Source organism: Ambystoma mexicanum, chromosome 11 (assembly GCF_040938575.1).
Source record: "Ambystoma mexicanum isolate Mex_15411 chromosome 11, UKY_AmexF1_1, whole genome shotgun sequence".
Classification (NCBI taxonomy): Eukaryota; Metazoa; Chordata; class Amphibia; order Caudata; family Ambystomatidae; genus Ambystoma; species Ambystoma mexicanum.
The window spans coordinates 1,251,126,692-1,251,153,276 of record NC_090934.1 but is presented as its reverse complement, the minus strand read 5'-3'; the positions used below and the strand labels follow the sequence as shown (position 1 = coordinate 1,251,153,276).

At 48.7% G+C, this 26,585-nt stretch overlaps 1 long non-coding RNA gene across 2 annotated transcripts; it reads left to right on the top strand.

Moving 5' to 3' along the window:
* The first annotated feature begins 216 nt into the window (after positions 1 to 216).
* LOC138504284 (uncharacterized) lies at positions 217 to 14,678 on the top strand. 2 transcript variants are annotated; one of them, XR_011279818.1, is made up of 5 exons: positions 217 to 11,073; positions 11,337 to 11,501; positions 12,663 to 12,800; positions 13,228 to 13,412; positions 13,644 to 14,678. It is a non-coding gene; the product is annotated as an uncharacterized lncRNA (long non-coding RNA). The 2 variants fall into 2 exon arrangements; XR_011279817.1 differs by having other exon boundaries at positions 11,337 to 12,800.
* The last annotated feature ends 11,907 nt before the right edge of the window (positions 14,679 to 26,585 follow it).

Genomic DNA, 26,585 nt, shown 5'->3' with positions numbered 1-26,585 from the left:
GATAATCGAACCACGAGGTGGACAGACTCAGTCGGATGGTCTCCGACAATTACGAATGGCAACTGAACACGGGAGTCCTTCAATAGATTTTCAGCAGGTGGGGTCATCCGATCACAGACCTGTTTGTGATTGAGAGCAACCAGACTTGTCAGCAGTTCGTCCGCGGGGAGGGGGTGCCGTGGGGGCGGTTGGTGTGGGGCGGCTGGTGTGGGGCGGCTCAGCTCCCTCAGGGACACGCTCCAGATCCCCTGGGATGAAATGTGGCTGTACGCTTTTCCTCCTACCCTGCTCATCCACAAGGTTGTTTACAAGATCAGACAATCCCAGTGACTTTGTCCCATCCTCATAGCACTGCAGTGGCCGGCAAGTCCTTGGTTCTCAGACCTCTGGCAGCTGTCAGCTCAACCAAATGTCCTGCTCTGGGAGGGCCCGCTACTGGTACAGCAGGTGGGCTTGGTGATTCACCCTTGGCCGGAGACTCTAGTCCTATCAGCCTTGTACCTGAGCAGGTGATTTTGCAACATCGCCAGCTGTCTCGAGACAACCTAGAAATCATCCAGCGTGCCAGGAGCCTGACTTCCCTAAAGCAGTACAAGAGCAAATGGACCAGGTTCTTCTTCTGGTCCAAGGAAAACTGAGTGGAATCCCTATCCTGCACTCTGGACCAGGTGTTGTCTTTCTCTGTGTATTTAGCCAAATCAGTGGTCCAGGTCGACGCCTGCAGAACATATCTAGCAGCCATTGGCGCATACAGGAACTCTAATAGGTTTACCTTCTCTGCTCATCCAGTGGTGAAGAGGCATCTAGCAGGGTTGACAAGGCTATATTCTTCTGTGAAACACCTGCACCAAGTCTTGGATCTTAACGTTTTTCTTAGCGCCCAAACCATTCAAGCCCATGCCCACAGTGGACATCAAATTGGTCACGCTTAAAACAGCACTACTGGTGAGTCTTACTTCAGCTCGCAGAGTTAGCGAGATTCGGGCTCTGGTGGCTTCCAAGCCCTACACTGTTTCATCGGGATAAAGTCATGCTCTGCATGCGCCCCAGGTTCCTAAGCAAAAGTGGTCTCCTCTTTCTGCATTAACGAAGAGATTGTGCTCCCCACTTTCTTTCCAAACCCCAAGCAAGACGTGGAAAAGGCACTCCACTGTTTGGAAGTCGGAAGAACTTCTATCTCGACAGGACCAAGGCCTTTTGTAAGACCAACATGTTCTCTTACGTCCCGTCCCCTTTCCTCCATACTGCATGGGCGTCCCTTCCTAGGGATGGGAGACCAACTTTTTCACTGGATAAAAACCTTGTTCCCCTTTAAATTTAGAGATGCGCGGGGCCATGGCCCTGCGAGCATGCGCTGCCTTGACTCTGCCCACAGGTGCCACACCTCAGTCCCCTTTCCCACATCAATGCAGATGGGCCAATTTTACCAGCGCTCCTTGGTTTGGCTCTGCAGTGTAATACCACACGCTCTTCCCCGGATTCTTCTATCTTTTTGTCAGTCAGGTACTTGGTCCTCCGGTGTCTTGGTCCTCCTCCCCGGCGCATGTCAACCTCAGCAGGCTTCACCAAGTGTCCAGCCTACGAGGGGCTCTTTCCTATGTCCGACCCCACATTCTTTGTCTCTTCTGCCTTGGCCCCGACCTCGACTGGGAAGGTTGCACTGAAGTTTAGGCTAGCTAGGTGGAAGGAGCTCTTTGAAAAGTTGCCTCCAGAGGACTTGAAATACTTTGTCAGACAGAGATTGAGGCCTAAGGGAGGGCCGCTATTTTCCATCGCAACCCATAAGGGCGTCCTTCCCAAGGAAACGCTTGAACGGGAGGAACCTCTCCGGTTCTCACACCAGCACACGTACCAAGGCTAGTCCAGCTACCGGCCTCACGGCAGAGGGGAGTCATCAGATCCTTCTGGAAGCAGTACTGAGGGACCGCAAGATTCTTTTACCGTGTGTACACCCGAGGGGCAACGTCCTAGTACCGGCCTTATGTCTGAGGGGGCGCCTGCATGCAGTGCAACCGGTGACACTTCCGAGGGCAATATGCCTTCCAGTGCCCGGCCTGTGGTGCATGGTAGGTCTCGTGCTCCACCACCAAGAGTCTTGAAGGAGGCCGGGCCCAGGTAGCCATGCACCACGACTTTGGCACGCAGCTCGACAAAATGGCTGCTCGTCCGATGCTACTCCTAGGAAGAGAGCAGGCTTGAACAAGTTTCAAGGTGGGACTGGTGTCAATCAGGTATGTGGCCTACAGTTTATCCATCAGCTGCGCAGGGCAGGTTCCCTCTGCATCCTAGACAGTGAGCTCCAGCCCCAGCAGCCCCCAGACACTGCGTCAATATCTCCTGCCACCTCTTCACCCTCCAAAGACCGGTTCTTCCAAAGGGTCCTTGCGCTGATGCGAACCCCCCCTGCCAGCTCCCCTGCCTCCCACAGTACAGGTGGTTCCACACTAGCCTTTGCAGCAGCCTCTGGCTCTGGTCTCCACACGGAAGCCCACGGCGCCCAGCACTCCTCCACCCGCTCCGAAACAGCCGGACACTCTGGCGGACACAGATGAGAAGGACCGGACACGCCGTCGGTGAAGGCCGTCCACGACCAGCTTGCAGGTTTGGTGGAATATTTGGGCCTTCCTTAACCTGAGGTCGAGCAGCCCGAGGAGGGGGTCTTGGCAGAAGTCCTCACCCTATAACCCCGTACCAGAACGGGTATCCCGATGCAGAAAGACGTTGTTGCCTTGGCCGAAAAGGGGTGGCTCAAGCCACACTCGGCCCAACCTGTCAATTGGAGCCTCAATGCCATGTATAGACAGATGGAGGGGGATCCACTCTTGCTGTCAGCGCACTTTCAACCGCACTCTTCGGTGATCACTGCAGCGTCACTCTACTGTAAGCCTCAGTCGTCCTCGGCCACCTCGTCCTCGGCGCTGCTAGGCAAGGAGGAGAAGATCTTGGAGGCGTACGGGAAGAAGCTGTACTCCAATGCCTTGCTACACCTGCATCAATCCAACGCGGATGCCATGCTGGCAGCCGTTAACCAGAGGCTTTGGCTGGAAATAGCGGACTTCCTTCCAGAACCTCCGGTGCACAACCAGGCATGCTTCAAGGAGGGTCTAGGAGAAGCTAAGCTGGTAGCGCAGGACATCATGGAGTCCACCGTGGCCCACAACGATGCCTCTGGCCGGTCCATCTGTATCGCTACAGATATGAGGACGGCCTGGCTTCGGGCTACTAAATTTAACCATGATGTCCAGGAACGCATATTGGACCTTCCGTTCGACGGTAGTGACCTCTTCCACTCTACCACAGACGAGGAATTAGATAAAAAAAGAACAGTTTGAAAACTGTGAAGTCTTTATCCTAATGACGGCCACGTCCAAGGTGTACACCCAGTCGCATCATTGCTCCGACAGGGGGCAGTCGTTCGGCGAGTTCCGGGGCTTCCAGGAACGGCGGCTCGAGAGAGCCTGACCACTCGCTGAGTCTGCACCAGCGCAAACAACAAAGGGGGGGTCAAGGGCTTCTTCCAGTCTCTGGTGGGGGGCAGGCTAGCCATTCACATGTATTTTTGGTGCCACAACTTTGCAGACTTCTGGATCCTCTCTAGTATCCTCTGGGTACCGCCTACCGGTCCCTCCCTTCCCCCTTCCTCCCCTCCCCTCCACTCCCACCGATCCGGTCACTCGTCAAGAGCCAGGCAGTGGAAGAAGTCCCAGCCTCCCAGAGAGGATTGGGCTTCTATTCCAGGATTTTCACTATACAAAATAAGAACCAGGCTGCCCTGAGAGTTGTGTTGGACCTATCCACTCTCCACCTTTCCCTCCCTCTTCAAAAATTCAAGATGGTTGGTGGTTGCTGTCATGGGTACCAGGCAGGTAGTCTGGGCGAGCTGGGTGGAGGCTTGGCAGGCCTGGCATAGGCACACAAAAAACCCATAGCAGATACCTTCTTTTAATTTCTTCCTGGTGTTTGTAGTTACTTCCTGGTTACCACTTCCTGTTGCTAAATTATGAGTCACCCGGTACCGAAATAACGGTGGCGGTAAAGCACCAGAATATGAGGTAAAGAACATATAAGATTCCAAACTAGTACGAAAGACCCTGTATTACTTGATTGACTGGAAGGGGTATGGACCCCAGGAAAGATCATGGGAACCCAGCACACACGTGCATGCCCCCCGATTGGTGCGAAGATTCCATCGGGACTATCCTGATAAACAAAAACCCACACACACACCATTGGGAGGGGTCTTGAGGGGGAAGGCTGTCATGGGTACCAGGCAGGTAGTCTGGGCAAGCTGGTTGGAGGCCTGGCAGGCCTGGCATAGGCACACAAAAAACCCATTGCAGATATCTTCTTTTAATTTCTTCCTGGTGTTTGTAGTAACTTCCTGGTTACCACTTCCTGTTGTCAAACAGGAAGTGCATGACAATTCATGAGCTCTCTAGTGTTCGGGTGTGGCTGGCTATATAAGCCACACCCAATATTTTTCTAGTGCTTCGTGTTGCTTACTGTGAGCTGCATCAGCAACATACTCGCCGTGCTCCGGATCAACCTGCTTCTGCTTACCTGCTCCGGATCATCCTGCTTCTGCTTACCTGCTCCGGATCAACCCACGTTCTTTCTCCACGCTGCACCTTTCTCTGGTCAAGAGGGGAATCCTACACCGGCACCTGTAAGCACAAAGAAGAACTGCTTTAGCGCGCACTTCAATAACGCTGCGCATACCCACCGAATCTTACCGCTACGCTGGAATCCAGGTCCGCGTTCAAAGTCCTGCAAAAGAAAGAAGAGACATTATTCATTGTGCTCGCTCCAATAACGCAGAGACATTTTTCACTGTGCTCTCTCCAATAACGCGGTGCATACTTGCCAAAGCCTCTGTGCATACTTACCGGACCACCGAGTCTTCAGAAGCGCTGAACCAAGATTCTAGGCGCTAGCATTCCATAATCCATTCCTGCAAGGGCAAGGAGAAACATTACCAGGTGTGCTTGAACCTATGACGCAGCGCGTACCTACAAGCAGCTGACTTCTACACGCAGCTCTACTCACCCAAAAATACCATGGCAAAATAAAGACAATACGGACAACTCCAGACACTCAACAACCTCCGCGCAACGTTCACTTTGTGGAAAGGACTTCCTAGCTAGTGAAGAAACTGGCACATAGAACACTTTGCCTCGCTGTGAAGGCATATAACAGCGCGTGGCATCAGAACTCAGCCAACAGACATTGGCATCATCCCTACAATTGAATCGCGCCCCTGCGAATGCAGGATGGCGTGCACACGCTACTAAAAATCAAGGTAAGCCCTTAGGGGACAGCACAACACACAGAAAGAGAAGGGAAGGGCCCATGGGAATCGGGTGAATTCAGGTCTAAGTGTACATCTTGTATTTGACAGGTGTTCCTCCGGGTGAAACAGGAAGTGAGAACTCTGGGTCAAAGGAGGCTCATCCATCGCTCCTGCAGAGAGACAGGTGAGTTTGACAGTTACGCCAGCACTCAATGCGGAGAGACTAGACAAGGGAGACTGGCTGTGCTCCCTGGATCTGAAGGACGCCTATATATAGGTCCCGATTTGGCAGCCACATCGCTCCTTTCCACGCTACAGGATCATGGGCTGCCATTTCCAGTACAAGGTGCTACCCTTTGGCCTCATCTCAGCCCTCAGGGTATTTACCAGACTCATGAATGCAGTGGCAACCCTCCTCTGGGCCACCAGGTCTACCTGGATGACTGGCTCATCAGGGCGAGATCTCCAGAGGGGGTTACACACACTTCCTCTGCACTTATGAACACACTCCACAACCTGGGGTTTACTATCAACCTCAAGAAGTCTCAGCTGCAGCCCATGCAGAGCCTCACCTTCCTGGGCCTCATCTGGGAAACAAGCTCAGAGTTTCTTTCCCTCGGAGGACAGGATTATGGCCCTCAAGAGAGCCACTACACCCTTCCTTACCAGAGCAGTGGCTACGGCTGGTGGTACCAACACTTACTCGGTATCATGGCAGTGGTCCTCCTGTCCGTGCCACACACGAGAGTCAGGATGAGGAGGTTACAGCTGCACTTCGCAGCCTCATGGAATCGGGAGAAGGGCTCCCAAGCGGAGCTGGTCAGCATACCTCCTTCTCTCCAACTGGACCTTTCTTGGTGGTCCAGGAACTGCAACCTGTGGACGGGCAAGCCCTTCCGCCAGCCGGCCCCGCAGGCAATCATCACTATGGACTCTTCCCTAGAAGGCTGGGGGGGGGGGCACTCTGGACAGCCACAGCGTCCATGGCGTTTGAACCGGATAGGAGCGGGAGACACTTATGAGCTGGCTGGAGCTCAGCGCCATCTGGCTAGCTCTGAGCTTTCTATCTTCTCATTGTGGGTAAGTCCGTCCTTTTCCAGACCGAAAACTCCACCAGCATGTACTATGTCAACAAGCAGGGGGGTACCAGGTCCCCTCCCCTGTGCAGCCTAGCGGTCAGCATTTGGGAACATCTACCTCATGGCCGTCCACCTCCCGGGGGTGGCCCACTTGGAAGCGGGCAGACTGGGACGGACAATTACGAATGGCAATTGAATGACCAAGTGCTGTAGGAGGTCTTCAGCAAATGGGGGCACCCTCAGGTGGATCTATTTCCCTCCTTGAAGAACAGGAAGTTCCATCAGCCTGTGTCTTGGCATGGGGCAGGGTCCCGGCTCCCTGGGAGATGCGTTAAATTCGATGGGAAGGCATGACAGCCTATGCCTTTCCTCCCACACCCCTGGTCCGTAGGGTAATCTGCAAGATAAAGGTAGCTTGTCACCTCAGCATCATTCTGATAGCTCCCTGGTGGCCCGGCGATACCGTGGTTCCCCGAACTGCTCAGCCTCACGGACAAACCATCCATTCACCTTCCGCTGGGTCCAGCCCATCTCTTGTCCCAGCAGGGCGGCGGGGTCATCCACCCGCTCCACAAAAGTTAGCCTTTGCAGCGTGGTTCCTGAGCAGGTCACCCTCAGGCACCTGAACCTCTCACAGGCTAACCCTGAGATCATTCAGGGCACCAGGAGCAAGGCTACCAGGAGCCAATACAAGAGTAAATGGACTAGGTTCTGTCATTGGGCGACTCTAAGGAGATCGACCCCCCTTATGTGCACATTGGATTATGTACTCTCCTTCTCTGCACATCTGGGCACTCAGGCGTACATGTGGACACATGTTGCACCTATCGCATCCATAGGGGCCTACAGAAATTCAGAGGAGGAGCTCTTCTCTTCCAACCCAATAGTCGAGAAACTTCTGGTGGGCTTGTCCAGGCTCTACCCGCCCATCAAGAAGCCACACCCCATGTGAGACCACAATGTGGTGTTGGGCACCTTGGTGCACAAACCCTTCGAGCAAATGGCGTCTGCATACATCAGGCTGGTCACCATTAAAACAGCTTTGTTAGTGGGCCTCACCTCCGCTTGCAGAGTCAGCGAGATCCAGGCTCTGGTAGTCTCAGAACCCTATACCACTTTCCACAGGGATAAGGTGTCCCTGCGGACTCACCCGGCATTCCTACCTAAGGTACCATCCACTTCCCATCTAAACAAGGAAATAGTCTTACCTACATTTTTTGCTGACCCCATGGACGAGGCTCAGTGCCTTGCACTGTCTGGATGTCAGGCGCGCTCTGAAATTTATCTGGACAGGACCAAGGGCTTCTGCAAGTCCGACACACTTTTTGTCACCTTTGGGGGTGATCCAGGCCCGGGTATCAAGCATCCATGGCTTCTCTTGCACGGTGGATGGTTGCACCCATCAAAGAGGCCTATGAGGGGCAGCACAAGCCGCTGTCAGCTAACCTGCACTCTTACGCTGTCGAAGCGGAGGCCACAGCCATTGCATTCCAGCGGCAGGTTCTGTGAATCATAAGCAGGGCGGCCACCCCTTCCGCTTTCTGTAAGCATTACTGGTTGGGAGTCAGCTCCAAGTCAGACGCGACCTTTCGACAGGCAGTTCTAAGGAAACTATTTGCTTAAGGAGGGTCTCCTCTCCACCCTGGGGCTACATTCAGTTGTAATTGCCCATGCAGTATGGAGGAAAGGTGCCAGGACGTAATTAGTAGTTACCGTAATGACTAACGTACCTTAGTCCCCTTTCCTCCATACGTCCCACCATCTCCCCCCCCCTAATAATAATGACGCGTCAATGGGGACTGAGGAGTGGCACCGGTGGGCAGAGTCAGGTGAACACATGCTTGCAGGTCCACGCGCGCCTCTAAATTTAAAGGGGAAGAAGATTTTTGTGTTGAAAAGGCTCTGTCTCCCGTCCCCAGCGAGGGGCGCCCATGCAGTTATGGAGGAAAGGGGACTAAGGACTAAGAGTATGTTAGTCACTACAGTGAGTAACTAGTAATTTATTACTTCTCAGCTGGATACCTTAAAGAGACCTTCGATTGAGCACCCACGCGACGCATGACCACTCTGTCAAAAGTATTGTATCTTGCGTTAAAGTTCAATCACTCATCAGCAGTTTAACATCACACTTGCGTCTCTTATCACACGTGTTTTAACAATGTTCGTTCCAGCGCTCACCATACAATGTTGCTGCTTGCTTGCAACCTTGGCTTCAACAAAGACTGGTCTTGTATCAGTCTCCCCAAATCACCGGCTATGTTTACTTCACTGATGCTGCTTTGCTCATGGAGTCGAGGACAGTACCGCGGTGGCTGGTGATTCTCCCTGCATTGATTACTGACGCGGGAGGGCTCTGGGTATCTCCGACACACAATGCAGATTGTCCAGCCTGGTTTCTTGGTCTTGCGTGTTCTACTCTCGAGGTATCTGGAAAGTAATGGTTCCTTGTCGAAAAGGTCAAGGGAATTTCCCTCCTTGCGATCCCTTTTGGTTTTGCGGTCTTTCCCCTCGTCCTCAGCTGCCGTCTCCAAACTGCTGTTTCCTCATGTGCTTTGCCTCGCTCAGAGTGTGCGCTCATGCTCCGCCTTTTATCCGTGTGGGTAATTGTAATGGAAGTCAGGTGTGCGTGATTGCTGATAATTGCCTGACCTCGTCTGACCATAGGATTGCGACATGTCAGGTACACAGCTTGGGTGTTAGTCAGTTTTCCCTTATAGCGGGCTTCCGTGAGACAGTGTTTGTGTTGGTAAAAGGGGGAGGGAGTTAGAGTTCCTAAATATCCTACAGGGTAGATGGGGTAAAGGTGTTACAGGGAAGGGGATACACTGTCTCACCATCTGGTGTCCCACTCCGAGAAGACCCCTCACCCAGGTGATCCTCCCACACTGGTCCATCCCCAGGAACTGGATCCAAAAGCGATGGCCATGTCCTGGCCACCTGGATGACAGATCCCCGGGGACTAGTGGATGAGAGACCTTCTGGTTTCTCTCACTCTTCAGAGGTTGCCCAAATTGGTATATGTGCTTTGCAATTTACAGACATTGTTTTGTTAGGGTGAGTATTGTGACCAATAAAAAAGAGCAGAGTTCAACTTTCATTACTCTGTTAAAATGGTTTCTTACTCAGTCACGATCACAGACATGTATCGCATTGAAAAGTGTGGGCATAACCCAAAATGCACTTTGCTTTTATGCAAATTCGCTAGGCTTGGCTTACACAATACGAGCTCGGTATTCAGGTAGTTGCTCTCCCCACTGTTGGTTTTAGAAGTCCAGTAATTAAGCCATAATACCATTCTGAGCAGCTAACACTGCATGATGACGTTCCAAGGTAAGCAAAGGACACTGAAAGACGAAACAACCAAAACCCTCATGTACTGTTTTGCAGCTGTCCAAATTGGTATATATGTCTTGCAATTTACAGAAATTTTTCTTGTTAGGCCGTGTATTGAGACCAATGAAAACAGCAAAGAAGCCAACTTCCATTATTTGCTCAAAAGGTTTTCTTGCTGAATTGCTACGGGGCATCTTTCACATTTAAAATTGTGAGCATTCCTGTGTTTCCATAATGCGTTTTGCTTTTATGCAAAACGTCAGGCTTGGGTTCTATGAAGAGATAGTGGGGACATGCACCCCCCAATAAGCAGGATTCCTCTAGTACATTTTTTCGATTTCCAGCACAGACTACAGGCCTGTGGCAACAGTAGACATGAGCGCAGTGGAATCTAGCGGGCAATAGAGAGTGCAGCAAGAGACCAAAAGCGGCAAAAAAGTTGGTGCGTGGAGGAGGGTGAAATGGTGACCTATAGTAAAGTGCAGAACATAAGCATGTCCTTGCAGTTACAGCCTGTGTTCCTTGCGTCCTGATTGGCTACTGCACACTATAAGGTTCTGAATTGCTTTGATGCCCTCATGTAACATAGTTATCTAATTTTAAAGCACTAAGGAAGTCATTGGTGCAAGAAAAGACGAAAGGAAATCGGTACCGTGATGTCTGCGAGGGCGTCGGAGAGAGAAATCCAGTGCAGATGTAACATGGGAGTGGGCGTCTGGATAGAGAGTGCTTTAGTTTATATAGAACAAATATACATGCATATCCTGATAAATCATAACTCCGCCCAAACACTCCCCCCCCCCCCCGCATACCTCTATGCTTACTCTCCGCTATACACCATCACACAATTAAAGTGCAGCTATACCCCTCGATCAATTCGGCCTAGCTGCTCACATACGGACACTACCCCATGGACACCTCATCACTCTTATAAAACGCAGCTATACCCCATTACCCCATGTGAAACCGGCCTAGTTGCTCACATAAGCGTCCCTCAGGCCTAAGGCAGCCAGGACCAGTCTGGATGTTCACCCGCCAGACTGCACACATTCACCTGATGTCAAAACCACAACACCTACCGCTAGGATGCAGCTACCATCGGGCAACATAATCAGCTGCACACATAACTGATGCACCTGTGCACCCCTACAGTCCCCCCCACCCCCAACTCTTGGGTGTGTGGGCTGGTGTCTGTCTGGATGGCTCATTAATGCTTGTGCTACTCTTTCAGTGTACTGGGACAGAATGGCTTCATATCAGAAGGTGGTCATCGAACATTGCCTGGAACTGCTTCTTCAGTGGAAAGAGAGGGCGACCGGAACCACCCAGTGCTTTAGTCTGTTCCCAAGCCCTGGTCCGGCAACATAAGAAGTAAGCGCCCCTTCAGTAAAAAAGAAAGTTTGTTGACACCCCTATTAAAATAAATGCTTTATTTTCGCAGTTAATATGAAGTGAAATCTTAGTCTTTCTCCTGCCTCATCTCTCCCCTCTTCCCCGGGCATTCCTGTGAAGGCATCTTGTGGTCAATAGACTATATACCTAAACCTACAGCGCTATCATTTTATGTTTTGTGCTTACAAAGCTATTTCACCAAAGCATGATGCAATGTGAATAAATAATTCTTCTTGTTACAGACTTCATGGTGAACCCTATGTGAAACCAAAGGAGATTGTGATGACAGCAAAATAAAGACAGACGAGCAACTTGGCACGCTACCTGCAGGAAAAAAACTGCTGGACGGTAAATTTAGCAAAAGGGAAGCTTAACATTGGATTGTCATCCACAAGAAGCTATAAAAGGTACATAAATGCCATTCAGAACACACACGTTAAATATATTTATTTGGGGATTGTACAGTGCTAATTGTCTACTGCGCTTCCTTTCATCCAGGCATCCGTGTGCCAGGCACTTCTTCAGCAATGTTATGCTTGTTAAAGCCTTGGGGGTCATCTTCGACTCCACACACACCTTCTCTCCTCACATCTCTGACGTCTCTAAGAAGTCACACTACCAGCTGTACCTCCTCAGAGGTATTATTCCTTTCCTCTCCTTCCCCCAGAAGCTCACTTTCTCCAGAGTTCTCTGGTTCTCTCTAGGCTGGACTCTATTGCAACAGCCTCTTTCTAAATCTGCTTGCTTTTACTCTCTACCTTCTGCAACTTATCCAGAACAGGACTGTGAGACTTGTCCTTGGCCTCAAGCCCAGGAATCGTATCTCTCCAGGACTGAAATCTCTCCACTGGCTCCCAGTGGCTGTGAGGATTAAGTTCAAAACCGTCTGCATCGTCCACAAGGCCTTCTGGGGCCTCAACACCTTCAACTCTCTCTTCCTAAATATCTTACTTCTCGTGCTCTTCGCTCATCCGCCTCCAAATCCCTCAAGGTCAGTTGCTTCTCCAAGCAACGACTTGGTGGAAGATCTCTTTCCTCGGCTGGTGCCTCCCTCTGGAACAGCCTCCCTTCCTCCCTTACACTTGAGGCAAACCAAATCTGATTCCGGAAGCACCTCAAAACCTTTCTCTTTGCTTCTGCTTTTTCTCCTCCTCTCCTGACCTCCTGGCTGTAGCCTGAACTGCACTGGCTACCTGGACACCCTCTGATCACGGGCCCAGGTCCCTCCCCCGCCAGTGTCTCACACCTGTACTGCCCACCTGGCAACCCCCACACTTGGGGAATGTTTCTGTACCCCTACAGTCCCCCTACCAGCCCCCTGATGTCCGTACTTACCCATGCACTTGCCACTTGTTGGCCGTCACTTACTTATTGCTATCATCTTATACTGCACTATCCGTGCCCCCTTCCCACGTACTAGCGCAATCTGAATGTCACCTGGCCTAGTATGATCGTTGTCCGTCCGTCCTCCCTTTGTTTCTCCTCCCTTGCCTCGTCGCGCCTTCAAGCAGTTGGGGGTAGAAGGGAATTTGGTCACTGGTCATGTGTAATATTAATGTTTGTGCTAGTATTTCAGTGTCCTGGGATAGAATGGACTTGCATTGCAAGCTGGACATCGGACACTGCCTGGAACTGGCTCTTCAGTGGAGAAAGAGGGGGACCGGAACCACCGAGTGCCTGATCCTGGTCCGGCAACAGCATCAGAAGTAAGCACCCCTTGAGTAAAAAGAAAGTTGGTTGACACCCCTATTAAAAGTAATGCTTTATGTTCAGTCAATATGCCAGTGAAATCTTAGTCTTCTCCTGCCTCATCTCTCCCCTCTACCCCCGGCATTCCTGTGAAGACATCTTGGGGTCCATACCCTTGTAAAGTTTGCAATCGACTATAAGCCTAAGATCTATAATTTTTTGTATTGTGCTTACAAAGCTGTTTCACCAAAGCAAGATACTATGTGAATAAATAACCAGTTAGGCAGAAAAGCAGTAAGGAAACCAGATAAACAGACCACCAAAAAGAGAGCACATACTTGTGGATGTGGCTTTGTTAAATATTGAAATTGAACAATTTCCAGATCTTGATATAGTTTTTCAGGTTTGAGAAATCTAATAATTTTTCTTTTCTTACATACACAGAAAAACATTCTTCTCGTTAAAGGCTTCATGGTGAACCAAGGGAGATTGTGATGTCGGCAAAAAAAGACAGACGAGCAACTTGGCCCGGCTACCTACTGAAAAAACAGCTGGACCGTGAATGTAGCAAAAATGGCAGAAAAGGGAAGATTAACATTGGATTGTCAGCGACAAGAAGCTATAAAAAGGTACATAAATGCCAGTCAGAACACACATGTTAAATATATTTATTTGAAGCTTGTACAGTGCTAATTGTCTACTGCGCCTCCTTTCATTCAGGCATCTCTGTGCCAGGCACTTCTTCAGCAAAGTTATAATGTTTGTTAAGCGCCTCCTTTCAAGATCTACCTATTGGTTAGATGTCTTTTTCCAGCTCTTTTCAAACAATTTCTACAGAATTATTCCTTTTTGCATTTCAGAATGTATCTGTTAAAGCAACAGAAATGGGCTTTGGAGAACACTCTGCTGTTGAATACCGAAAAGCACTGCCGAACACAATTGCGATCTACTGACTGAAGCAGAAGGCACCTGACTTGTCTTTTTCTACACAAGTCTAGTCACTTTTTACAGAATGCAAAATTCATCTTATTTTTCAAAACATTTAGTTATTGTATTATAAAATGCTACCTGGGCTGGTTCATGGGAACTCCATTGCTGTCTGTACTTGTCTGGGTCCCTCTTGCTCCCTGCGTTGTGGCTTGGTCCCTGCCACCCCTTGCTACCTCGCATGTTTTTGTGCCCTCCCCTCTCTGACTCTTGCTCCGTGGGCCGGTATCCCTTCCCTTCCCTTTGCGTCCTGGGCTGGGTCTGTGTCTTCCCTCTCCTCTGCTCCCAAGTCTAATCGAGGGCCGCCCCAACACTTGCTTGATCCCTGGGATGGGTCTGCATCACCCTCTCCTTTAATCTGAGTTGTGTCCACACCTCTGTTTTCCTCCCTGGGATGGGACGTGCCCCCCAGCTCCCTGGTCTGGGTCTGTGCTCCCCTCCCTTGCTCCATGGGCTCGTTCTGGGTCACCATGTGACTCCCCAGATCCCTGGACTCACCCTAGGTCCACATCAGAATCCCTTGCTCCCCAGCTTGCTCTGGATCCCCATTTGACTCACTGGCTTGTTCTGGGTCCCTAACGAACTTCTTTACTTGCTGGGCTCTGTCTGGGTACCCATCTGGCTCCCTGCGCTGGTTCTGGATCCTTCCTTCACCCATGCTCCCTGGGCTTGCCCTGGGTCTAAATTTGACTCATTGGCTGGTTCTGGCTCCCCACCTAACTTCCTTGAAAGCTGTGCTTGCTGGGCTTATCCGGGTTTGACTCCCTGGCTGGTATTGTTTTTTTTTAAAATCCGTACATATGCACTAATTATAAAGTACCCAGTTCTGGGATTGCTACAGTCATGCTTGTGTATATGTGCCAATTGTCAGGTTGAACCTCATTGTGCCTCTTTTAATAAATGCAATTGAATAAAAAGCAGGTGTTCTTTTTTAAAAATAGATAATATCCCATTAGCCTTGTTCGACTGTCATAGCATTTTACCCAAATGACGACTTAAGACCCAATGAGTGGAATGCCTGCAAGAGTTTCTTTTCAGGGTTATAGTTAACATCACTTTGGGATTTTTATAGGATTGTTGTGGGATTGCATTGCTTCTACCAGGAAGGACTTCTAATTAAAATATTTCGGGTGCATTAAACCAAAAGGAAGCCATTGCTTGGGTTTATTTGAAGATTGTGTATTTTAGTGCAGCGCTTTGTAATTGTGGGAGTTTATTGGGTGTGAGGACATGTTAGCTAGAGGTGAGAAATGAAATGAGCGAGTGTACAGATTGGTTTGTGACATGGGGGGGGGGGGTTTGTAGTTTTGTACACTAAATCAGATTAGTTAACATTTGGGTGCTATAGCATAGAAGTCAGAGGGAAAGTGACGGCTGCAAAATTCCCTAGGAGTTTTTCCAGTACACTATAAGTAAGTCTAACTAGTGTCATTCGAAAGTAATGCCACCAATCTTACTCAAAAGTAATCCAACCCCTTTTCCTAAATCTTTTGGAAGCATCTTGAAATCATTTAACCTCATCCTGGAGTGGTCTGCAATAATAATTCACAATTCAAAACCCACCCTAAAGTTATCATGGAACCATCCTGGAGTAATCCCCACCCATCCTGAAGTTCATGACGTCATCCTCAAGTTGTCATGGAGTCATCCTAGAGTAATCCGAAGTCATCCTGAAGTAATCCCCACCCATCCTGAAGTTGTCATGAAGTCATCCTGTAGTTGTCATGGAGTCATCCTAGAGTAATCTGAAGTCATCCTGGAGTAATCCCCACCCATCCTGAAGTTGTCATGGACTCATCCTAGAGTAATCCAAGATCATCACTGGAAGTAATCCTGGAGTAGTTTCTGTGATGACTCTAGAGTCATCATCTCATTAAATATTTCAGCCCACACACATACTTCAGGATGATCTTCCTGGACTATCCATGGATGACTCTAGAGTGGAGTCATCGGAAGACTCCATAATGATTCCAGGATGATCTTTCTTTTTGACTAGGGGCTGTATAAATATCGCACCCATTTCTTTTCCCAAAGAAAAGGAGTGAAACAGACTTATTTTTCGAAAGCACGGCAGGAGGCATATTTTGCCCATTTTAAACTGCATCCGGTTGTTAGACTTTGCCGAGCCATGTTTCACTTGTGCAAGAACTGTCTCTCCAGATTATGCCTGTCTGGTGCGTTCCGAGAAGGGCTCTGGTGGCACACTTGCTCTGCTTCACTTACAAAGAATCTTTGCTGGTCTTTGTGAGGTTGATTTGTGTAGGGTGCCAAGTGGCTAATTCTGCAAGTGTGAAAGGCAGTGCCTGCATTAGACTTGCAGGAGCTAAACCGCGCCCGCTCCTCTTAATGTCTTTCTCCACATACTCTTATCTTAATGCACCCATCTTTCCCTTTGCACCACTCTCCTTTGCTACCTCTCTTGCACACCTCTCCCTTAGACTGCTCTCTTCTAGAACACTGATCTTTCCTGCTTTTGTGCTTAAACCAATTGTCCAAGCATAAATTGTAGGCCAAAATTTTAAGAGCCCCTCAACTGAGAATGAACACGTCCAAACAACCTGTTGTATGGGATGGCGTCCCCTCCCCTCATGGGCTCTGTGCAGAGAAATATCCATTTGCACTTTGCACATCATTTTGGCCTGGTCACAAGGCGAGTCCAGCATGAAATACTAGACAATTATCCACTGAACTAAGTTCCATCTGCAACCCCAAACATGCTTCTGCTTTAACTGTCATCAGTGAGGTGTGGCTGAAGTGCAGCGTATCTAAGTCAACAGAGCAAAGGGTGAGAGTCCCTTTATTGAGAACTAAGATGGACAATTAGTTGGCTCTGTAGGTTGGTGCCCACTCAAGAAAGCCTACAATCATGCTTTTACTTGTTGGGCTGGTCGGGAAAGGTCCCAATAAATAAGAGTGGTTTGTGCTGCATATGCCATATTCGTGACTGGGGGAGCTTCGAAGTTGGAATGATGCAACTTTATATGTATCTAGCGTAGTTAATGCAAATGGGATACGTGTTACTGTAAGTGTTAATTTGTGTTTAGATTGATACATTTAAGATTTGCACGTGTGCAGCAAGATAAATGTCAAAATCAGCGATGAAATATAACTACAATCTGGGCCTGGTGTGTCGCAAATCACCTGGAAGCTGGGCAACGAGTAGCTTCATAATACGCATGCAAGGTAGATTTGTCATGAAGAACCCACTGTGAAGGCGACATGATGGTTATTAAACATGCATGCATGTATATACATACATGGGGACTTTACAAATCTCAGTGCAATGTGCTCTTTTCATAAATTAGTTAAATTCTGCAGTTAGGGTTTGCAAAGGGAATTCTGAGTGGCTGGGAAAAACTGGTTTTGCAGGGGTTCGGAGACCGGAGGAGAGATGAGTAACTACGACTTAAGCAGATGCTAAACCAACAGTACGGTCCATGGTTTTTATGGCTTGGCAGTATCGCAGAAGGAATAGGTAATCTGTTAAGTGCATGGGAGCTTGTTTTTTTTTTACTGTTTAGAGGGATAAAACCATTTGTTTTTTGACCAAACAAACCTGGAGTGAAGGATGCCTGAGGCCATAGTTGACGATACTCCATGTGTTTCCATTGTTTTCGCAAGATGTGACCAGATGCCATGCGTGTTGAATTGGTAGTCATTTAGATCAGCGTGCTCAGAGATGCCTGCAAGTTGGGCTGGGTTAGATGGTTATTGCCAGTTCAAAGGGAACCTGTTTATGCATCCCTGTTTCTTATTGTTTGAACCTGTTTATGCATCCCTGTTTCTTATTGTTTGAAGTACTTTTGCTAACCATGTGCAATTGTGTTTGGCGTTAGGAGGTCTCAGGCCAGGTGTGACTTGTAATGAATTATGTTTGTATGTGAATGTGTAACTATATGAGGATGTCATGACCTGCCATTGAGAAATCCTAAAAAGCGTTCTGTTGTACACATGAGCTGGAGATGGTAGTTAAGATAACTGCAACCAATGGGAATGGGGGAATTGGAGAAAGATTGGATTTCTTTGTATAGGTTTTGACCAATCATATGGGGGGGGGGTTGTTATTAAATGTATATAATGTGTCAGCTTGTGTGGTTCAGGGAGTCTCAGGTTAGTTTGACTCTGGCGTCCTCTAGCTCCTCCCAGCCGATCGTACAATAAACTTGTTTGTTTTATTCACTTTTTATGCGCGCCAGACCCAGGGGTAGCAGGGCGCAGTGGTCAAGAAAATGCGAAACTTACAGGTTATATCATAGCAAAATGTACATTGGAGATTACATAGGGTCACACAAATCAGGCATACAGTAATTACAGCAAATATACAAGTTCAAGGAGGTCAAAATACCCGTGGGAGGTGGGAAACACCGGTCATCAAAGGTCAGTCGAGGTAAGAAGTTGGATAACTTTTTTCCTGAAACAACGGTAGGGCAGGTCTGCTCTCAAGTCTTGTGGTAGTGAGTTCCAGGTTTTAGCTGTCTTTACTGGGAAGCTGTTTCCTCCAATAGTGTTGAGTCTAAAGTTCGGTATTGTCAGGCAATTGGAGTTGCCAGCTCTAGTAGGTCTAAGAGATGTTCTCCTATGGAGTTTGTCAGTCAAGTAACTAGGGGCGGAGTTATTAAGGGCTTTGTGGGTCAGGGATAGCATCTTGAGTTTTATTTTGTTCTCCGTAGACGGCCAATTGTAATGTCGTCTGGTGGAAGAGATGTGGGACCTTCTATTAATGCCTAGTGCCGCTCTCAGGGCATTATTTTGTAATGTTTGTAGTCTTTGGGTTATTTTTTTATTCGCTCCAGAGTATAGAGCATTACAATAATCTATTCTGGAGAGAATTAGGGCTCTAGCCAGGATTAGGCAGCTCTTGTTGGAGAGGAATGGTTTACCGGCTCTAATCAGTTTGCACGTGTAGGCCGTGAAGGAGGCAAGGGATTTTAGCTGTTTATCAAAAGATAGGGTAGAATCAAGATAGAATCCCAGGGTTTTTACATCCTTGGATACTTGGATGATGTTCCCGTCTATGTTGAAGGAGGATAATTCCTGTCCTAGTTTTTTGATATTGGCTTGGGTACCCATGATAATCAACTCTGTCTTATCGTTTAGACAAAGGCCGTGAGTGGCCATCCATGCCTGGATGATAAGGTATACCTTGTTCACCAATTCCGTGTCCTTAGCATGATCCCCAGAAAGCGGGAGGAGGATCTGTGTATCATCTGCATAATTAGTGTAGGTGATACCAAGATGGTCCAGATCGTCAAACAGGGGCTTGGTGAAGATGTTGTATAGAGTTGGGGATACGCAAGAGCCCTGAGGGACACCACACGAGATCGGGGTGGGATCTGCCTCCGCTGAGGGAGAGAAGACTCGCATCGTTCTCTCACTCAGGAAAGACTTGATCCATCCAATGGCTTCTGCCGAGAAATGAGCGGCGGAGTCCAGGTGACTACAGAGGACTCTATAATCCACCAAATCAAAGGCCGCTGAGAGGTCCAGGAGTAGTAGGAGTACTGTTCTCCCTTTGTCTCTTAGCTCACCAATTTGGGCCTTCAAGTCTATGAGGGCAGTGTCTGTTCTGTGTAAGGGTCGGAAGCCCGATTGTCTTTCTCCTAGTAGGTTGTGTAGTTCCAAGTGCCTTCGAATTTGGATGTAGGCGGCTTTGTCCAGAATCTTAAGAAACAGTACCATAGTAATAGGGCGGTAGTTAGTGGGGATGAGGGGGTCTAGTGTCTGCTTCTTTAGGAGAGGGAGAACCCAGGACTGTTTGAGGTTGGCAGGGATCGTACCTGAAGCGAAGGATGCATTTATCAGTTTAGCAATAAAGGGGGATAATTCTCTGGCAGCGTCTTTTATCAGCTGTGCTTGGCAAATGTCACCTTTACAGTTTCATGGTTTAAGCGACAGGATAACTTTTTCTACTTCCAGGGTGGTCATTTTGGAGAAGTGGAAGGTGTTACTATGCATCAATGAGTTGTTGGTATGAGGCGGATCCTGAATTTTGAGTGCTTCTTGTTTTTGCTGGATTTTATTTTGGAGTGTGATAATTTTATTTGTTGGGGCTTGCTGGATATCCGTGCACCAAGGTTTGTCCTTGGTACAGGTGTCATGAATGGCAGTGGGAGACTCGAGTTCCTTTAGAATGGAGAAGAGCTCTTTCATGCTAGAATTGGATTTAGCTATGCGGTCATCGTATGAATTACGTTTTGCCTGGCAGACTTCTTTTTTATACAGTGCGGAGAGAGTGGAAAGTTTGGCTTTATTGTCAACTGATGGGCAAAGCCTCCAAGTGGTTTCACTCTTTCTTTTTAGGATACATAGATCTTTTAGCTGTGGAGTAAACCATTTGTTTAGATGAGCTTTCGGCTTACTTGGTCTGAGTTTGAGAGGGGCCACTTTATCTAGAGTAGTGAGCATGATAGTGTTGAATTCTTGCACTAGGATGCTGGGGTTTAGGTTAGCCGATACCGCATTAAGGGTCAGTAAAATGGCTGGGATTACTTTCTCTTGGGTGATGCATTTTTTATTTCTAGTTAAACAAGGTGGCGCTAGTGGAAGGGCCATAGGGTTGGGTCTGGCAGTAGCTAGATTAAAGGACACCCGGGAATGGTCTGTCCAAGGTAAGGGCATTATGGATGAAATAGTGGTTGTACAGTTGCAGTCAGCTATCCAATCCAGAGTTCTTCCCTTCAGGTGCGTAGGCTTATCAACTCTTTGAGTTAGGCCGAGCGAGTGAATAGTGTTGGCTACCAATGTAGCATTAGTATCTGTAGTGTCATGGAGACCTAAGTAAAAATCCCCAAGAAGGATCGATTGAGAGCAAGGTTTAAGATTATTTGTGAGTAGGTTATGGAGGTCATCTTCGAAGGTGCCTAACGGGCCAGGGGGTCTCTATAGGAGGTGAATGATAAGGGTGTGATTATTGTTTAGTTGGAGTTTAGCAGATAGAGTCTCACATGATTGAATCGATTGGGTGGGTACTAGTCTGAGTGAAAGGCTTGTTTTAGAGATTATCGCGATGCCGCCACCTCTAGCACCTACTTGGTCGTGTCTAACTATCGTGTAGCCATCAGGGATGGCTAGCATGAGCGCTAGTCCTGCTGCATTATGTAGCCAGGTCTCAGTGATAGCGAGAAAGCCAAGGTTGCCTTCTATTATTATGTCGGCAATGTCTAGGGCATGGGCAACAAGCGATCTCACGTTGAGGAGTGCTCCAACAATAGTTGGGGTCTTAGTGACCTCTATGACTTGAGGAGGTGGAGTAGTAGACATATTAGGTGTATTTGGGATATTGATTTGAGTTGGACAAGTGTAGGGATTAGGTTGTAAGGGTTGTCCAGTATGACGCGGTTTGCAAGTTTGCTTGAGGTTTGTTTTGATATTGCTAGAGGGCAAAGATCTGCGGGTGGGGTTCATGCAGTTTCGAAAGTCTAGCACGGAGTCTAAGGTTCCTACTGGGAGTGACGCATGGATGAGATATCACGGTAGCTGTCACAAGGGACTCATGACTCGGGCGTACATAAAAGTCAGGAGCGTTAGTGTTAAGGTGTACTATGGGCTTCAAAGGTGGCAGGGAGTTAAATATATTGGTATCTGGCATGATGAGTAGATGTAGGATAGTCCTCAGTAAGGTTGTGTAAATAGCTGGTAGATACATAATTGTATGGAGGTGACCTATCTAGAGTACCACGCTAGTGATTCGTATGCAGGCAATAAATGACTCAAAGAGGCATTACTCAGGTATGGCAGACTAGGCAGTGCAGGCAATCAATGACTCAAAGAGGCATTACTCAGGTATGGCAGACTAGGCAGTGCAGGCAATCAATGACTGAAAAAGGCATTACTTAAGTATGGATAGTTCAGTGTGTGCATGTGCAGGCATTCAAAGGCATCAGAGGCTTTACTCGCATACAGTGCGGTTGTCACGTGGTGGATGTGCAGCTACCGTGACCAAAGTGTTACAGACCAGTGGCGGTGGGTGTTTAAGGCGGTGGAATTGTTTTACCACCTAGGGGTACGACTGACCAACTTGGGAGCAGTGGGTGCACATATTATGCAGCTAGTAGGCTTACCCAATGATTTCAGGCGCTGGTGGGCACTAGTAAGTGGTCCTGCGGATGCGGGTCCTCCATGCTGGATCTTTTGTGAATGGGCCAGGGGGACTTGCTGAGGCTGAATCGGCACGAAACAGGCAGCAAACAGGCGATGTCCTTAGGCTGTGGCCCGGCTTCGCCTGCCGGTGACCAATGGCCACAGAAAATGGAAGGGCGGCCAATCAGGGGTTGCAATGCAGGGCTGTGAGCCTAGTTAGGCTTCCATAGTCGGCAACGTAAATCGGGCGGCCATATTGGACTGCATCAAATACAACATGTGTTGTAATGGCGAATGCACACTTGCCTCGGTAGAAAAACCTGATTACAGGTCGAGAGGCAGTCTGCTTCTTTTTTAAAGGCAGCGTGGCGGCGACTGGCACGGATGAAGGAATATGGAGGGATTTTCAGGAAATGAAGCGCAGCGAGGGCAGCGCTCCTCCAGATTTCGGCAAGGCACAGTGGCCTTAGTGCAGGGTGCCCGCTGCTCCTGCAGGGGTCAAACCTGCTCGAGGAGCTCCGGCTCCTGGACGGTGCTCTTGCTTTACTGTACAAATGTGCACTCACTTAAGTGGTGGGCCTACTTTGGGTTTAGGTAATTGGAGGCCCATCTGCACATTTGGCATCCCTAGGTGGGCCCCAGGCTTACCGAGATGTTGGGAGGGTCTCCTGTCCACACAACTCGGCTGCAACGCTTCTCTGTGGGAAACAGTGTTTTGTCCACAGTGAAAAGAAAAGAGGTCTACAGGTGTCATATTGGTTAGAGGACTGTCTGTTCCCCGGATGCGTGGTACCGTGGTCCAGCTGTGCAGTGCAAATTGAAGGAGCACCACTTCCGAGCACTTTAGGTTCATGCGAGTGCACTTTTGGGGAGTAAAGCAAGGAGTAAATAGGGGAAAAGTGGGTTGTTTCTTTAATTTAAGGTGTTTGGTAAGGGTAGAATCGGAGTGAATGTGTGGAGTTAGACAAGGTTAAGGGGATTGAAAGGGTGAATGCTTTGAAGGAGTGAGTGAACTGTTTTATGTTGTAAGTCCTTTGTATATATTTTTACCTAGTTTATTTTAGAGGTGTGAGGTGGTATCCCCGCCAATATGCGCATTGTGACGGTTGTCCTGAGATCCCTCAATTTGCTGGTCTGGTTGGCTGGAGCACTCACCTACGGGTGAGGTGGCATCTTATGATAAGTCCACCCATAGCTACCTTCCTCACTTTTCTTGGTTATTGAAAGTAGTGAAGGGTATCTCCCTATTGTCGGGGAAAGACGGTATTTTAGTTGAGAATTCCGTACTTGTAATGAAGAGGGCGAGAGCAGCGGTGTTGTAGTGTAAAACATTGTACTCCTTGTATGCTCGAATGAAAGGGATATTTCATAGATATTGGCCGGCATGTGTTATTTTGGATAAATATGCTGTCTTTTGTGTTGTAAGAGTGAGGAGCATAATTAAAGTGAATAGCTAAGCGAGGTGATTGCATTGAAAGCGAGTAAGGTGAATGATTGTTGGGGAAAACTAAGAAACCGGGTCAGGGAAAGGTGTGGGTTCCTTTGGTGAAAATTCTTTGTTTTTGTGAAAGTATTTTGGGTAAATTTGGGTGGAGTATGGAGACTCCACTGAATAATTAGTATCCGGTACTTCCTGGCTATAAGGTCAAGATTTTAACGTACAATCGGGAATGGCTGAGGGATACCAAGAGTAAAACCGCTCAATTCTTGGCCTATTGAGGGGACGTATGATAAGGGGATATTGGAAAACCTGCATACTTTTTTTAGTTGTAAGGCACAAGGGTTTGAAGTTAGAGAAGCGGTTAAACATTTTAGATCTATGGAGCATGTATGAGAAAAGCAGGAAGGACCATAATGTTAGTCTCAGAAGGGCCAAAAACAGAGGATGCAGGTATTCCTTCCACAACGCCCCCAAATGGGTGCTATCATTGGCCACCTGCAGAAGGGTATACAGACCCTGAGTTTGAAATCTGTTTTCTCCAGTGGCCACTGCAATGTTTGCAAGATGGACACAGGTAACTCCTCCATCAGCTACGATTTCTAGAAAATGGGATATTGAGGAAAGTGGAAGAATAACTCCAACGGTTAGGGCTGTAGAAAGGTTGAGAACGGAAAAGGAATAACCCCCGACTGCTAGATTAGCAGAGAGATTAAGGGGCCGATTCATGGAACAATTGTGCGCCGAATTCGGTGGCGCAAGCGTGCAAAATCAAGTGCACGCATGCGAATCGCACGCAAGCGATTCATGGAAGTCTGAGTGTGTGTTTTTTTCCAGGGAGCTGTGCCGAAACCGCCGTGGCGCACACGTCACTGCGACATCCCAAACGCTGTGTGCGACGCGCACAGCGAAAGCGCACAACATGTAGCGCACACACCAAAAAGGGGGCGGAACACACGTGAAAATGAGGGCGTAACTGGGGAGGTACTGCTGGGAAATACACAGAACACCCACACAGTCGCGAAGAACATGTCTTCATGGAATGGAATAGGGGAAACCCACGCACACCAAAAGACACGTACCGGTGTAAACACGTCCGCCACACGAAGGAAGGTGGAAGTGTCCCCGCGCAGTATAGAAGTGCGCGCAAACAACCAACACGTATATACAGCTACGATGAATGTCCCATTTCTCACAGCAGTGATCGTGGGACACCGCAGGAGGAGGAGAATAGCCAGGCCTTGCATTTCTTTGCCCAGGACCAGCCGTTTTGGGATGCCTGATGACCAGGTCTATGGCAGGTATAGGTTTCCACCTCATATCATCCTAGACCTGGTCACTGAGTGGGAGGATGAGCTCACATCACCCACCTTGTGCTCCCAAGCACTGAGCCCCTTGGAAAAGGTGCTCAATGTCCTGCATGTTTTGGCCACTGGGTCATTTCAGCGGACAACTGCCATAGTTGGGGTTGTCTCACAGGCCACACAGTCACGCTGCCTACACCAGGTGTTGGCAATCATGACTGTGTGCTCCTCAGTCCGCAGGCACCTATACATGCCCAGAACACCTGCAGAAAGGGAGGCTGTGGTCCAGGACTTTTACAGGGTGGCACGCTTCCCCAAAGTACTTGGTGCCGTAGATTGCACCCATCCACTGAGAACATCTACCGCAAGCACTGGCATTCCATCAACCTACAGGTTGTATGCGATGCCCATGGAATCATCACCTCTGTCTATGCAAACTATCCTGGGTCTACCCATGACAGTTTCATATACCGAATGTCCACCCTGAGCCAGGACCTGGAAGCTGGGAAGCATGGCGACACATGGCTCATTGGTGAGTACAAATGTCTGTATGCATGCATGTCACACACAGACAAATACACAAACCCAACTAATGACAACCATCCTCACCTCCCCAGGGGGCAGTGCCTACCCTCTGAGCAACCACATGATGATGCCAATATAGAACCCCACCACACCACCCCAGGTAAGATACAACGCAGCCCATATTGCAAACAGGGGCATAGTGGAGCGCACATTCAGAGTGCTCAAGTCATGCTCCCGCGACTGCTCTGGCAGGCAGCTACTATATGCACCCCCAGTAGTGTGCAGGATCATTGTGGCAGCATGTGTCCTGCACAATGTTGCAACACAGTGGGGCATACCGGTGGACATGGTGGTGCCCCCACATCCCCAACCACAGGCACAGGTGCTGCTCATGGGAGGGGGAAAGGGCACGTGGCGAGGCAGCCCGGACCCAGCTTGTGGCCACATTTTTCATCTAAACTCCCACCCCTGCCGATTGCACACAGGTCTGGCACATACCAGGTGACAATCGATGATGACAAAGAGACAGTCAACTGTCACAACCTTACCACTCTGAGAATGTTTCCCCGGAAGTGCTACATTGTGTGCATCCCTAGCTACTTAAACATAACCAATCCGGTGTGACCAAAAGGAACACATGCAAGGTGCATATCACACCACCACCCACCCCCTGCAAAACAGGCCATGAAAATCACTGGTATGTCACCCAAACCCTCCCAAACCTCATCACCCTTGTCAACCACACCATGACATTGCATGCAACAGCAAAAGAGCAAACCAAAAGCACAACACATGACAAATTAGATATGAAGTACCATGTAATAAATGGAAAGAGGCCTGAGGCAATCGCACCTGACATGGAATCAGATAAAATGACTGACCAACAACCTCCCACACATACAAAGTCATACACAAATGCATGCCACCAGCGGTACCTTCAACAAAAGACAGAATGCCTGTTGGCATGCACATTGGCCAATCCAAATCCGCAAATACCAAAACTGAGTGCTGAGAGCGTCTCCTGCAACACACACCTCAGCACACAGTACAGTGAGCAGCCATTGTGTTGGGGATACACCTTGAGCATCATATAAAAAGGACAAGCAACAAAAATAACCCAGTGATGCATGTATACGATCCCCAAATGGTTAGTGATCATGCACTGCAGGGACACAGCATGGCAGAGAAGGCAATCTCTGTGCACGTGTGGGCATGGAAGGGTGGTTGCATGTGTGGTGGTGCATTGTGTAAGTGTGTGTGTAAGTAGGGACATGCACTCAATACATGCATGTGAAATGAAGTGACCTTCAGTGTCCTGTACACATCACATGAACATTGCCCGTGTGGACACCCCAGTGTGTCAAACCACACCAATCCCCTGACACCTGAAAAGTAAACCCAACACAGGAACAGCCATTGACTAGCAGAACACACACATCATATACATAGTACCCCACATTGACAATGTC